At 29.5% G+C, this 15,735-nt stretch overlaps 1 long non-coding RNA gene across 2 annotated transcripts; it reads right to left on the reverse strand.

Annotated features, from left to right (window-relative positions):
- Positions 1-326: 326 nt before the first annotated feature.
- Positions 327-12,236, reverse strand: LOC147069592 (uncharacterized). Of its 2 annotated transcripts, XR_015071142.1 has the most exons (6): positions 12,089-12,236; positions 10,149-10,239; positions 9,207-9,391; positions 5,966-6,182; positions 2,195-2,460; positions 327-1,246 (listed from the first exon to the last, which is right to left on the reverse strand). It is a non-coding gene; the product is annotated as an uncharacterized LOC147069592 (long non-coding RNA). The 2 variants fall into 2 exon arrangements; XR_015071141.1 differs by lacking the exon at positions 10,149-10,239.
- Positions 12,237-15,735: the final 3,499 nt, after the last annotated feature.

Raw genomic sequence — 15,735 nt, forward strand, 5'->3', positions numbered from 1 at the left:
CGAAGTTAATGGACTGCCCTTGAATAAAGCACATTTAATTGTATACTTATTGTAGAAACAAGTAAAAACGATAAATAAAATAAAACCATTGTCATATTGAAATGTTTTTTTGCTAATTTCTACTACCATTATTTTCCATTATTAAGTCAAATGATATTCGTTTAGGTATAGATAGGTAATTTATTTATTAAATAATATCACTAAAGTGAAGTTTTTGCTGAGCCTTCTTTAAAGAGGCACCTAGCGGAAAAATACGAAGCTTCCAATTTGAGACATTATTTTGATAATTTACAATTTCAACTGTATTAATGAATAGATATGTATCTGAAAACATTAAAAAGAAAAATATTTTTTATTTTAAATCAAAGATAAACTTACAATTGTAAAAAATGTAATAAAATGTGAATTTGTTGAATCGGACCGTACCCTATTGTTACATATATTTTATGGTCATATTTATTATTAAATTTTAGTTTATTAAGTTTTTTAAGCATCACCTAAGCGATTTTTGACTAATTCATAGTTTTAATATTTTTTTTATATTCATCTATTTTTAAAAACATCGATGTTTTTTAAAATAGACTAACTCCTATTATACTCTGATTATGTATATATCGTCTCTGTTCTGGCAGAACACACTAACTGGAGAATACTAGTTTTGACTAATTTGACTTTGAAGTTGTTAAAATGTTTGAAATAATGGTCTATCATGTGAGTTTATTAAGTAATCGTAAAAAGGATGACTTTAAAATAATAAAGACTGTTTATTTATTAAGAAGGTTTCCAGACGGTAAAGCTTGAAATAAGGAACATGTTGGTACTAACTCGAAATGTCATTTTTTCGAATTAGTGTTTTCTGCCAGAACAGTGACGATAATTATAATGAAACAATATTATTTAACTTAAAATTGGGTAGTAATATTAAAACATTTACATTATAATTTTTCACATTTTTTCTTCTCTCATGGTTTTATAAAAAAAAGTATAAGTACATCAATATGAGTAATACAAGTTAATCAAGATCCAGTTTCCTGAACGTTCCCCTTGCGCCCACCATATCATCAAGCAGAAAGTCTCTTTCTCCAAGTCTCTTCGATTCATCAGACTTCATTAGGTCTAAGTTCATAAACCATTGTCTCATTCCTGGCGTCTTGATAGCCTTTTCCCATTGGACTAGAATTATAATAAAATAATGTATTTGAGATGATTAATTATTATTATTATAATATATTCTAAATTCCTGGTTCTTAGATTAAGACGATATAAACATGTAATATAATATTATTGTGGTGTTACTGCCAAAAATTGATAAGTCTCGAAATCATGTTATGGAGTAATTTCAATTTTAATTCAAGTTTAACTTGCCCTCTAAAGCCAGGCATAATGCTGATTTTTTTGTGCTTTATTTGCATGCTCCATATATCAAATAACCTTGATTTTACATAAAATACATGATATACAATATAATTATACATAATTTATATCGTAAGGTTGTTGCTAAAAGTTGGTATGTCGATAATTTAGGTATTTAGAGTTAACAACGGATTATGTGTCTATATATAAATATGTATAGGTACTAGAAAAAAAATCGTTGTCATATAATATATATTATAGAACATGCACATAAAATATTACCAGCATGCCTGATTTTACAGGGCATGTCAAACTTCAAATTGCAATTCCGCCATGGATGCTGATTAAATGGGTACACTCAGATCGTATATTTGTATACCACGATAATAATTATTATTGTATGTACCTACCTAACTGTCATTCATATTTCAGATGAAACTGATAAAATTATCGCGGTAAGGCCACAAAATAAAATAATGGATAAAAAGTTTGACAAGAGTACGCATTGCGATAAAGGTCGCTAATCAGATTAAATTGCAATGAACTAACTGGACATTGTTGTTGCTTGGCAAGTGTGCAATCACAAGTGCCGTTACACAGTGGTACCCAAGAAACACTAAACAGCCAAAGGGATGCCCGAAATGATGATGATGATGATGATGACGATGACGATTATGATGATGACGATGATGACGATGACGATGATGACGATGATGACGACGATGCTGATGATGATGATGATGATGATGATGATGATGATGATGATGATGATGATGATGATGATGATGATGATGATGATGATGATGATGATGATGATGATGATGATGATGATGATGATGACGATGATGACGACGATCACGAACCGTCGTCTGTTTATTAATATGAGAATGCTTTTAATAACGCATTTTTCTTACCTGAAAAACATGTGTCAACTTTCTGATAGAGGGTAGGTGCATTTGTTTTATTTGATTGAACGAAAGGTTGGAAAAATCCCATATATAATTCTCACCCCAGGTTGAATCTAAATAGAACCTTACATCAGATATCATGAATCCGCAAAGGACAGATAGATCAAAATCAAAGTCTTCACTATTATCTATGTTAAACCTGCAATTAAAAAAAATACAATGTAATGCATGTAGATCATGGGTGGCCAACACGAAGAAATTATATCAGGTTGGTTTGGAAGAGTTTTACAAAACATATTTGGACAAGGAGAAATATCCTGCATTTTACAAACATGGTCTAATGATGACTTCGCTATTTGGAAACACTTACACATGTGAACAGCTTTGTAGTCGGATGAAGCATATCAAATCCCGAGTGAGAACACGAATCACTGATGTGCATTTGGAAAACTGTTTGCGTGTACGAACAACCTCATTCGATATCGATATTGATGCACTTAGTTCTGCCACACAAAATCAAACTTCTCACTAATTATTATTATTTTTTTTATTATTATTTCAAAAAAGTCTAATCTAATAAAAATGTTTGATTCTCATTTTTGTTTTATTTTATTATACCTAATACCTAATATATAATATATATTTCTTTTTTGTGTTGTATAATAAAAAAAAATCGGTTGTGCGGCCCGGTAGGAAATCTCATTTTTTAAATCTGGCCCGGCTGCTGAAAAGGTTGGCCACCCATGATGTAGATTGTAGGAACTCATTCATCAGGGTGTGCGTGTACACTATTTATACATCAGTGACAAATGGTGAGTATAGCCACATTTACGAAACCTAAATTTAAACTTTGTGTTATCTGAAGTACTCGTATTTTATTGGTTTAATTTACTGAATATAGAATGATATATTTAACGTTTTTATACTTATGTAAATATTTCACTAAAAAACGACTAGATTTATAACCATAAAAAGTAATGCACAACTACAAGTACACGGTCTTATTATTATTAGTCAAGCATGTTATCCATTACATCACAAGTACAAAATAACGTATATCTACTTATATAGTTTGCTATATAAAAAATCGCTATGAAAACTTAGAATTTCAAAAAGTTAACATCGTATTGCAAAATTGTTATTAACACAATATTAAATTTAAGTACTACTCATACATTTTTTTTCACATACGGTGTCCAATATTTCTGCTTAAGAGGGGACATGCTCAGCATAGGTCAAAATGGAGTTTTTATTGCATTTTCAAAGCATGATCCTGGCCATTCCTACGTCGTAGATAATCTATTTATATAATTTTGAAGCGTTATTATCCTTTATATTTATTTTATACATTTGATAACTGCATAAAGTATTTTTATTACATAAAAACGTATTCTTTTTAACCTCTTGCTCTAATGTTTTAGAATGTAGTCATATTTCAGTACATGCATGTGCAGTGGTGTTAAGATTTTTCACATTTATTAATTTTTAAACGTATTTATAAAACCATCAGTATAATTTATATCGACATTATTATAGTGCAATATTTACGATAAAAAATTATATTGATAATCTCTGTGATTCCAAATTTGACAAGAATTAGGCAAGATTAACACATTTGAAGATAATTCTAAAGGTATTAATTATAAGCTAAACATCCTACGAATAATGATTGCTTTATAATAATTATTGACCTAAGAATAAGGTATTGTTTCTTTGAAATACGCCATTTCTTTTGGCATTCCCAAGTGGTTAAGCTACAACATACGGCCGTAGCCATAAATTGACAAACTAAAACTGAAGTAGGGAGTAAGATCATGTTAACGCGCGTGTTTGAACATATACCATTAAAAAAAACGGTTAGGTGTTTAATCCAATATTTCTGCTTAAATGAAAGGCTAAAATAACAGCGTCCTTCCATGCGGTAATATTATGACTCTGATTCTGACGCTATGTGCGTATTTTTTTTTTACAAAAAGTATGTTTGTGTTTATGTATATTTTGTATGCGTAAATTACTCAAAATTCATCTTAGCCTGTCTCGCTAAATCTGTTATAGTGTTAAATTATACTATATGATAGGTCCGTCTGGATAATAGAGAATACAATCAATTTATCATAATATAATAATATAATAATCGTAGTTATACACAAAGCAGCCAGGCCACAATTTTGAAAACATAAGGTATTATGATTTCCATAATCTCATACGCTTGTTTTACATTCTGCACAAATCAGCCAAGCTGCTGTCATACAAAAATCTCATATAAATGCGTTCTAATAATATGCCATATTCGATCTGCAAAAAGCAGCCACATGATAATATTATTTACTTACCTAATTATTAAAATCTACACTCCATTTTTCTTCACATTATTTTCTCAATTACATTATATGTTTTTCATTTTATTATATATAATATATAGATTTTTCATGTAAAAATCAGTGCCAGGCAGCTAAATATTAATGTATAATTTACAAGTTTTTCGAATTATTTTCAGAACTTTGAAACTCCCATATTACTTGAATAACTTAGAAGGTTTTTTTTAAGAAATTAGATGCAAATAATTACAAGATAAAAAGAACTTTTTTATATACAACGTTTTTAAATTTTCTGTTGAATCATATAAACTTGACTTGACTAGCTTAAACGATCAAAAAAAAATGTACTTGATAGAAATAATATTGCAATATCAATTTGATATGTCATATTGATTTTCATAGTAACGCACGTATATATATTAATAATTTAGTTTCTAGGACTCCAGAGCAACCGATAATGGTGTCGAATTAACTTTTCATACAAAACAGAATTAACTGAAAATTAAATCAATTCTACTTAAAGTTGGCTAAAAGTATTTAAAAACGCATTGGCATCGTGTTCGGATATATTCTAAAAGTTTCAAATGTTTAGCTAGTCGGGAAGTTAGTTAAAAATCAATTTGTATGGGACAAATAAGAATACGAGCTAAGAAAAAATGTAGAATATCGATTTTTCTTACAAAAATAAGAGTTTAATAAGAGAGAAACCCGTTTTGCACAAAACAGCCTGGACTGCTAAAACACCAAAATTTCATAGATTTTATGCTTTATCTCTTATTATCTATTATCTTTTTATAAGTTACACAAAATCATATATATAATATCTATCATTCAAAAGGTATAAACAGTATACAGAGGCTTTGTAGATTTAAAGAAACTCACTTTACATAAAAGTGCTTTTATCTCTGCTTGAGGTTTGTGTGGACTGGCTGCTTTGCGTATAACTATGCTGATTGGTGAGTGTAGTTGGTTTCAAGAAAATTAAATATTTTTTTGTAGAATATAATATCATGACTAAGTATTATTTAAATAGTATGTTAAAATGTAATTAAAAAAATAATTATTTTTCGTTAGAAGGAAAGTCTTAAATATTCGCATGAACATTATTTGAAATAGTTCTCACCGCAGATGGATGACCGTGTTCACATTTAAAATTAAATTTCAGAATATCATAGCATGATATTTATTATGTATGTATGGTAAGTGAGGAATAAAATCGGTTAGCGGTAGAAGCAACAAGGAATGCTAAAGTAGTCTGCTGGCCAAGAATGACTCTCACAGAGTTTGATATTGGCTACGCAGCACATTGTACAAACGTTTCATACAAACAATATATAAAATTAATTTATCTTGGCTGTGGTTAGTGTAATGTAACTTTATACGTACTTCATTATTAAGAGTCTCTCGTTCTTATTAAAAGGTGTCGGCATTATGGCTAAATCCAAAGTTTCTAAGGCTTTGGAGATGCGTGAATTCCAAGGGTCACGGTTACCAAAATACTTTGGTAACAATGTTCTTGCCGCAAACAGTGCATCCATTTTCTTCTTTGCCTTTTCCTCATTGAATTTGTAGTATGCTATCTGTCGCATGAGATGCTGATCATCTAAAATAAAATACTGATTTTATTAACAGTAAAATAGGTATAAAAATAGTTTCGAGCGAAAAGAATATTCTTTTATAGTATAAATATCTGAAAGTGAAGCAAAAACGACATCTGGTGGAAAAAAATGCATATATCGTACCCAGCAACTAAACCGCCACAAGTCCAAAATTACGTGTTTTGAGTTAATTACTACGTTTCACTGTATCGCTAATAGTAAATATCGCATAGCTCTAAGTCATCAAATTCAAGTCAAAAATTCATTCAATATCTAAATATAATATTTAAAAAACACAGTACAAAAATGCAAAAGGTAAAAACTTCAAAGCTGATTTTCTCCGTTTGACGTATTTTGGATTGTGGCAGTTTATATGTATATGCATATGGACACTTAATGGTGCCTCTAAGAATCCTTGTCACGGTGAGGTCGTTTGAGATATCTACAGTACGTGGCCGAGCCAGATCCAACGTCGACTCCTCATTCTCAGTATGATAAAAAGCTGCTTGGACTGCTCTCTTACCTCCTCGATACTCCTAAAGTCACACCGTATACCCAGTATTCACCAAAAAAACCTTGCAATAAGCCTTCGTAAGGTGCCATGACTCACTACCGTAAAGCAGCACCGTAATGTAAGCGGGACTCGCAGATACTCGGCTTCGAGTGAACTGTTACTTCAGTCAATATTTTTTTTTCGCAGGATTTCGACCATGTATGAATAAGTATGTGTTACCATTTATCACTTCCACCTTTGAAATGAAGTAATAATGACTCCTTAGATTAAAGAAAAATATAGACAGAGCTATTGCATGTGTTTGTCCTTCAAAACATGACGAACTTTTTCATGCACTTGCCTCGCCCCCTTCACGCTTCCTCCGCGACCCTTTCCTGGGTTATTCGAAAATATGTGTGACAGTGTGCGTGTCGTAGTGTTGCCAGATATCGAATATTTATTCCAATGTTATAATTTTACAAGCGATGTTTTTATAAATTATATTATGGCAACACTGGCGTGTTGGCTATGCACCTGTAAAACTATTAAACTATTTAAAACATTACTCACTAAAATCGGCTCATGCGGAGGGCTTGAATGACTCATAATACTGTTCTGTCTTTTAGAAAGTAATCTACTAATTGTTGGAAAATTAAAATACCTTTTCTATATTATGCTTATTTTGAAAACTCGTTAACAATTTGCTATTTTAAATCGTACGGTAACTAACGTGTATTTTAGGTATAAATTAACCCGCACTGCTATAGCAATAATAACTGTCAAGTTAATAATAGTAGACACAACTGGGTCAAATTATCCTAGATTCCATCTATAGATTTCAAAATACGATAAGTAGGTACTTATTAGAATTTTATATTTTATAACATATATCGACCAGTTTTCATAGAGTTTTCGTTGAATTTTGAAGAGGAAGCTAATTTTCCATTGTCCTTCTATGTCCGTTCAATCCATATTAAAATATTGTTATGTATTTTATTTGATTCTGTAATATTATTATTACTAAAAAAATTTCACATATTGATTTGGTAATAACAAAGCCTTTAATTAATAGAATTTGAAGTAATTTAAATTTAAAGTCATTGTATTTAATTTGTATTTTTTTGGCCTTCAAAATCGCCTACAAGGTCCGCTCATTCTGATAGCAGATATTATATACTATTGCGAAATATTACATTCAAAGAGTAAAAATAATTTATAAACACATTGTTTCATGAAAGATACAAACTTACCCATCATTTTTATAGCATCTAAGAATGGATGCTAAAAAGAGAAATGTCATCATGATAAATTAATGCAGTCAAGATGCTACTATATAGATATGTGAAAGTGAACATAATAATGTACCTACTTGTAAAGCATGTGAATTAGTAATGTATGAATAAAATGGCGTTTAACTTGACTTAACGTAACCCAATTTTTTCTTATTTTTCAACTGTCACCGAATGTAATAAATTCCTATAGATACCATTAGGCCTTTTTTGATGGCAACGAAAGTGGAGCTTCTCTAAAAAGTGGTCATTATTGGAATAAAGTAAACTTTTTTTAAAATAGTAACAATGTATTTGTGAAGAAAAATTATATTATTTTAAAAATACCACCATTTTTTTTTTTTTTGGGAGACTGGAAAGCTATATTTTGAGCCCTCGTCACTTTCAAAATAATGTTATACTAGTGTATAAAAACTTATGTTGTCTTTTCTGTGCGAATGTAAAATCTTTGTATATTATATGAATATTAGGTGGACCGGCACCTTATTGATATCTTGCTTAGTGCAATATACCCGCAAAGAGATTACCTCGAAACTTCTTCAACTGATAAGGTAACTAATAGTTTTCCAAATAAATAGGAAATAACCGGGAAGTTCTGCATAACGTTATTAAAACTATGAAAATAAAGCACCTAGGCTGATAATAATTTGACAGGAAAAGTAAAGTATTCCCTAGTTTATTAACCAACAAAATGTCTATAATATCCAAAGCAGGGAAATACGCTGTATTTTTAGTTTAAGGATCTCTACAATTAGTGGTGCAAGTGCAGCAGGCCCTGTCAGGGAAATTGGACCGACTGAGCGTAAACGGGCCTCGCGCACTAATTGCGTAAAAACTTCACAAAAAATATAAAACAGTAATTGCTATTAAATATCTGAATAAATATTTAAAACGCAAGACCCTTGTGAGTATTTTTCAATTAAAAAAAAATCTTTTACTTTAGGGGTTAATAATTTGGTAAGGAAAATATCATCTTGATTTAGTTATATTTTACTTATAGGTAAAATGACCAGTAAACTGTTATGTAATTGGTAATTTTGTTGATGAAGATTAAAAAAATAGTTTTCAAGTAAACAATTCGCAATTATAATAACCACTGATGGAGGGAATTTAAAGGGGGCGCCGAAAATTTTTCAAATTAAAAAAAATAATCGTAACCGTGAGACCGGCTCTGTACCTCAGTTCCACCGAACTGTTCTTGGAAAATACAAGCATAATATATTGTAAATTAATATAAACACACTTACCTAATTCAATATCTGGCAAATGCGGCTGGATTTTGAACCAGTCCCTCAAGCGCGCCATTTTTTCTCTAATAACTTCCTCTGAAACGTTATTCTCGTCCAGTAATTTCAAAAAATTATCATCATTTGTCTTAAGAAGTGTTTGTTGCAAGTAAGCTGTCATTTTTGATTTATTATTTTATCTTCTTCTAAAACAAATAATTACAAGGTAAAAAGAACTTTTTATATACAACGTTTTTAAATTTTCTGTTGAATCATATAAACTTGACTTGACTAGCTTAAGCGATAAAAAAAATTGTACTTGATAGAAACAATACTGAAATGTCATATTGATTTCCAAAGTAACGCACGTATATACTAATAATTTAGTTGCTAGGACCCCAGACCCCTAGCAACCAATAATGGTGTCGAAATAACTTTTCATACAAAACAGAATTAACTGAAAATCAATTCAATTCTACTTAAAGATGGCTAAAACTATTTAAAAAATGCATTAGCATCGTGTTCTGATATATTCTAAAAGTTTCAAATGTCTAACTAGTCGGAAAGTTAGTTGAAAATCGATTGCAAAATTTGTACTGGACAAAAAACCAGCAGACAAATAAGAATATGAGCTAAGAAAAACATTGTTAAAATTGCATTATTAATAATAATATATTCGTATTATCAATTATATTGCATTAACTTTGTAAAATGGTTATGACAAGGTTAACTCCGATATTGTCTTTATTAATTTTATTAAGTACATAAATGGAAAATAGTGGACTTTTTATAACTGATAAATAAATTGTCAAATAATGGCTGATTAATTAGCAATAATAATATGTGATATTGTCACACATCTATTATTTATGATTTTAACATTATCATTTTCCAATCAAATTTATATTGATGTCCTTAATAATTATTGTAGAGTCATAATAATTATTAATTCATAATAATTACTGTAGATTGGCGAGAGACCGGAGTGAGTGGAGAGCGGTTGTGGAGGAGGCCAAATCCCACCCCGGGATGTAGCGCCGTAGAAGAATAATTACTGTAGATAAATTTTATATTATGTAGAATGTACCTAATTGTTGTTAGCTTTCTATTTTAAATGATTATTAAATAATATTAACTTTTTTTAGACATGGTAACTAACATTTTGAGATATTTGATTAACTGTCATAATATACTTCCTCACTTTAACAAGTTGATGAACAAGTAAAAAAGACATGGCCAAGGTCGTCCCTTTCATTTCGTATAGCGCTACAAAGTTGTATTGTTTACGAATTGTTAGCAGTCAAGTACAACTCAGTCCTGTCTTCTTGAATTGATTAACATTATTTTTATATTTATTAGGTGGTAGAAATATAAATGCCTACAAAATCATATATATAAAAATGCAAAGTTAAAATAAGTCATAATATTATATAGTATTTAATTCACCTAACATAACTATTATTTTAATCAGTACTGGTTGTGTTCGAGTATATTGTTATATTATTTTTGGCAACGGAAATTCTTACCAACGTGTCCCGATCCTTCACGTAGTCCAGTGTAAGGTATATTTTGTCAATAATAAGACTAGGTGGAAGATATTCTTCACTGTTGTTTATTCGTCAATATTAATCACAAAGTATAGTGACATGGTTTAAATAAAAGAGAATAAATCGATCCGCAGTAAAACAACTCACTAGTTAAGTTTGAACAACTTTAATGATAATAGAATCATTTACAATTCTATAAAATAAATGAAATAGTACTAAATAATATGAGTGATGCTTAGTTTATGTACAGGGGAGGGGTTTGTGTGCGTAAAGTAACATAGCTAGATAGGGTGGATAAATTGGGGTTGATTAATAATATAATATTCTTATACATATTGCAATAGGCGAAATCAAACAAATCGAATATTCTTAACAATAGGTTCATAGATAAGTAGTTAGGTACTTAAGGTGTCGATGAATTAAACAAAAGACAATTTATTGTCATTGGGGAGATATTATCATAGAGACTCTATATATTATAAATAACAAGACATCCGTTATGGATCTTGATCTGGAAGATTTTTTGATAGATTTTTTTTACAGAAAATGGGTTTTAGCCACTGACCTTATCATATTATGGATCTAAACATATATTCAAAATTTACAGATAGCTTTAAAAGAGAACACTTTTTCGTTCATTTATCAATAAGCTTTTATACAAAAAAAATATCATGAGAACGTGCCCAATATGAATATATTATTTGGTAATTTTGATATACAATATTGTAGGTTTAAAAATAACTCTTGGATAACTCCCCCATGTTAAAAAAAAAACCCCTTAAAATTTTAAATAAAAGACACAAACGATCAATTAAAAAAATGTTTTGAAAGGAATGGTAGAGTCACTAGCCACCCAACTGATTAAATCTTTGCACTCGATAAAACAAACATTTGAAAAAACAACGTAGTTGGTTTTATATTATAATATACATTTTTACGAAAATGTAAGTTAATTTTATTCATTTTAAGAGACCACAGTGAGTTATACTATCTTCACATTATTTAAAAAAAACATCTCAATCAAAGAACAGATTAATAATATGAAGACTTTATGAAGTACTAAAGGGCAGAACATTAAGCGCATGAAATAAAAAAGGCCGATCCTCAATATTACCAATATTGAATGCGCTTCATTTTTACGTGACAAACGTTAATAGGTACTGACGCAAATGTTGAAAATAACATATTATTATTCTTTAACACGTGTTTCAGTTTATTCCATATTTTTTTTACAACCTAGAATCACACCTTCTTATAACTACACACAGAATATTAACCTAATCCCATTATTTTTGTATTATGTTCTCTGATTTTAAAGTTTTAAAAATGAAAAAGAGAATTTTTTTTAAATCTTACCACAAAACTTTTTTAATGTCAATCACATTAACTGTACTTTCACTTCGTTTTAAATTAATAAATCTAACAATAAATTGTTTTGTTATAATTTATCTTTTAATGTACACTACTTGGGCACTGTTATAACCTTGAGTTATTTGTTACGACTGAGTGAAAAATATTTAAGATACGCCAACAGCTTAAATTATAAAATAAAAAAGAGCAATGTATTAACTTGATAATTGCTTTGTTAGTTTTATTAACTCAATTATATCATTAATTTGTGTTGTATTCTAATAAAAATATTACAAAAACCTTTATGTATCTTTACCTACTAATGTTAATTAGTATTTATCATAAACATGCACTTTAAATTAAAATGATTAATAAACATACATAACTTGAAAACACTTTAGATATTTATTATAAATATACCTACTACAAAAATCATATTTGAAATAATTTAAAGATTAAAAGAACTAAATTTTATAACTTTTAATTATAACTAACTGTATACAACGTTTTTAAATTTTCTATTAAATCAAATAAACTTGATTTGACTAGCTTAAACGATCAAAAAAAATTGTACTTGATACAATTAATACTGAAATGTCATTTTGACATATCATATTGATTTCCATAGTTACGTACGTATATATTTATAGTTTAGTTGCTAGAACCCCAGACCCCTAGCAACCAATAATGGTGTCGAAATAAATTTTCATACAAAACAGAATTAACTGAAAATCAATTCAATTCTACTTAAAGATGGCTAAAAGTATTAAAAATACATTAACATTGTGTTCTGATATATTCTAAAAGTTTCAAATGTCTAGCTAGTCGGGAAGTCAGTTAAAAATCGATTGCAAGATTTGTACCGCACAAAGAACCACCGGACAAAATAAGAATTCGAGCTAAGAAAATCGTTGTCAAAATACGATGCTCGACGGGCATTAACCAATTTCATGTATGACCTATTAGTTTGAATTGTCGTTATTAGATAGGAGGCTCGTAGCATAATTGGTTAATGCACAGTTGGCACGATACCAGTGGTTATACGAGTTCAAATCCCGTCAAGCATCGTATTTTTTTCAGATATATTTTTTCCTAGTATCTAAGTATATTATATCTGAGGTGTTTTCAAGTTATGTATATTCAATATATGGAATGTGACATTTACAAAATCTTGTGAATTATTCGTTGAATAAAAGAAACGATTTATTAAAATGATTGCACTAGAGAAAGAGTTTATAAATTAATTTAACTATTTCAAGTCTCACCATCATTATCATCAACTGTGGTATATTCAAGGTCTCCCCTAGCTCCCTTTACTCTTATCTGTCCGTAGTTCTATGTTGCCACGTATATCCAACAAACTTTGTGAGTTTGTCTATCCAGTGAGTTTTAGTGCATATTTGTTGGCGTTTAATGCCCCTTGGATACCATTGTATAGTGGTGATATGACCAGCTCATCGCCATGTCAGTTGCTTAGTTATCTCTATTACATCACGTTCTTTTGTCTGCTGCCTCATACATTGATATTGATCGAAATTTTCGGATTTCACTTACAATAAGAGTCCACAGTTTACATGCATACGTGAACGTTGGTTTCATATATTGTTTGAACACTTTACGCTTGAAACACAATGGGAGATCAATTTTAAAGACACTATTTAGGCACCCAAAAGTATTCCATGCCAATTTGGTTCTGCGAGCAATCTCGTCATGCATACTATTACGTGTGTAGTCCAAGATAGACGTAGTTGTTGGCCCGCTCGATTTGAGTGCCATAAGGTCAACACTACGTTTTACATTGGCTCTACAATCCGGTGTTGGCCACATAACGAGGAGATTAAAGAATGCTCAGTCAAAGTAATTACAAAAAATGCCAACCCTGAATCGTCAAGGTCAAATGGTGAAAGTTTTTGTAGGAAGCCAAGACCTGCTAAATTTTATAGCACCATAAATGAGTTGCCTATAATCATAACTCACATATCCATTCCAAAAGTCTAGTTTTGAGATAATCGCAAAAATTGTAATTAGAATAAATATATTGAACTCCCTTAAATATTAATCAGTGAGTCAGTCGATTTACATTTTTTTTAAATACATATTTATATAAAATAATACTCTTCTTTGGTTAAGTTTGTTTAGGATATTATTCATTGAAAACTATAAGTTATGACACCATAGTCAACGTTGTCAACGATTTTCACATGGTTCAAAGTGACTTTTGATAGCCAACTATTTTCTCTTCATATAGATTAATGCATTTAGAATCACTTGGTATATTTAACTCAATAATGACAAAATTTCAAAATGTGAGGCGACTCGAGTGGTGATGATTCACTTGTTCGTAGACAGATGTATCTCTGTCTGAAGTAGGCTTAATATTTCTTAGTTGTATAGTGTTAAAATCTTCCGGATTACAAAACCAAGGTTCTTTTTTGTACCAAGTATTTTATTCGTGACGCAATATATATCTCACTTATAAAAAACGAAATATCTACATCATTACATGCAAATCATTCTCGGCTTTGTGTGATTGAATTATTGAAAAAAATCCTAATACCTAATATAATAATTAAAACAAAATTGTGTTTTGAATAAAGAACACTAAATACTTTTTTCTTTCGGGTTTTATATACCTATTGGAAGATATAATAAATATTTTATTATTACCACGTTTTCATTAGCTCGTATTCTTGTTTGTCTGGTACAATGGTTTTCTTGTACATTACAATTTTTTTCTTGTTTGTCCATGGTTTTTAAATTACTTCCCGACTAGCTAGACATTTGAAACTTTTAGAATATATCAGAACACGACGACAATGCATTGTATTTTACCACGATTTTATTAACTCGTATTCTTGTTTGTCCAGTACAAATTTTTTCTTGTTTCTCCAAGATTTATATTGGACGATTGAAAATTTTTAACTTACTTCCCGACTAGCTAGACATTTGAAACTTTTAGAATACTTATCAGAACATGATTACAATGCATTCTTTTATTACGTCTTCTAGCCATTTTTATGCAGAATTGAATTCATTTTCAGTTATTTCTGTTTTGTATGGAAAGTTATTTCGAAAAAAATCGTAAAAAGTAAAACACTATTATTGGTTGCTAAGGGGGTCATAGCAATTAAATTATTAATATATACATGCATTACTATGGAAGTGAATATGAAATGTCAAAATGACATTTCTGTATTCTATTATATTTATTCATTATTTCTATCAAGTGCAATAAAAAGATTTTATTAATAAATAGAATTGTCAAGTTTATATGATTCAACAGAAAATTTAAAAACGTGGTATATAATATTTATCTTGTAATTATTAAATAATATGACATATTTATAGTAACTAGTTGGCATAATTACCACATAGTGTTAGATTTTTATCACCATAATGAAGAAAATTGTAAACTTGTAAAATTGTAAAAACTTGGGGTGTTTGATTACTTTCTGTAATGGGTGGGTATTTGGAACGAACGTTCACTTTAAATTCAGTTTGAAATAAATGATTTATTTCTCTGATTTGTCACTTATTCGAGTTATTTCTCGTACATTTATATAGGTAGTTATAGTAGTCAAATATTTTTTTTAACTCGGGCAAGAATTTACAAATAGCTAAACAACTGTCTCTTGTAAAATATATTTTAATAT

The sequence above is a fragment of the Rhyacophila brunnea genome, unplaced genomic scaffold (assembly GCF_057557595.1).
Source record: "Rhyacophila brunnea isolate RB1 unplaced genomic scaffold, BYU_Rbru_1.0 scaffold_23, whole genome shotgun sequence".
Classification (NCBI taxonomy): Eukaryota; Metazoa; Arthropoda; class Insecta; order Trichoptera; family Rhyacophilidae; genus Rhyacophila; species Rhyacophila brunnea.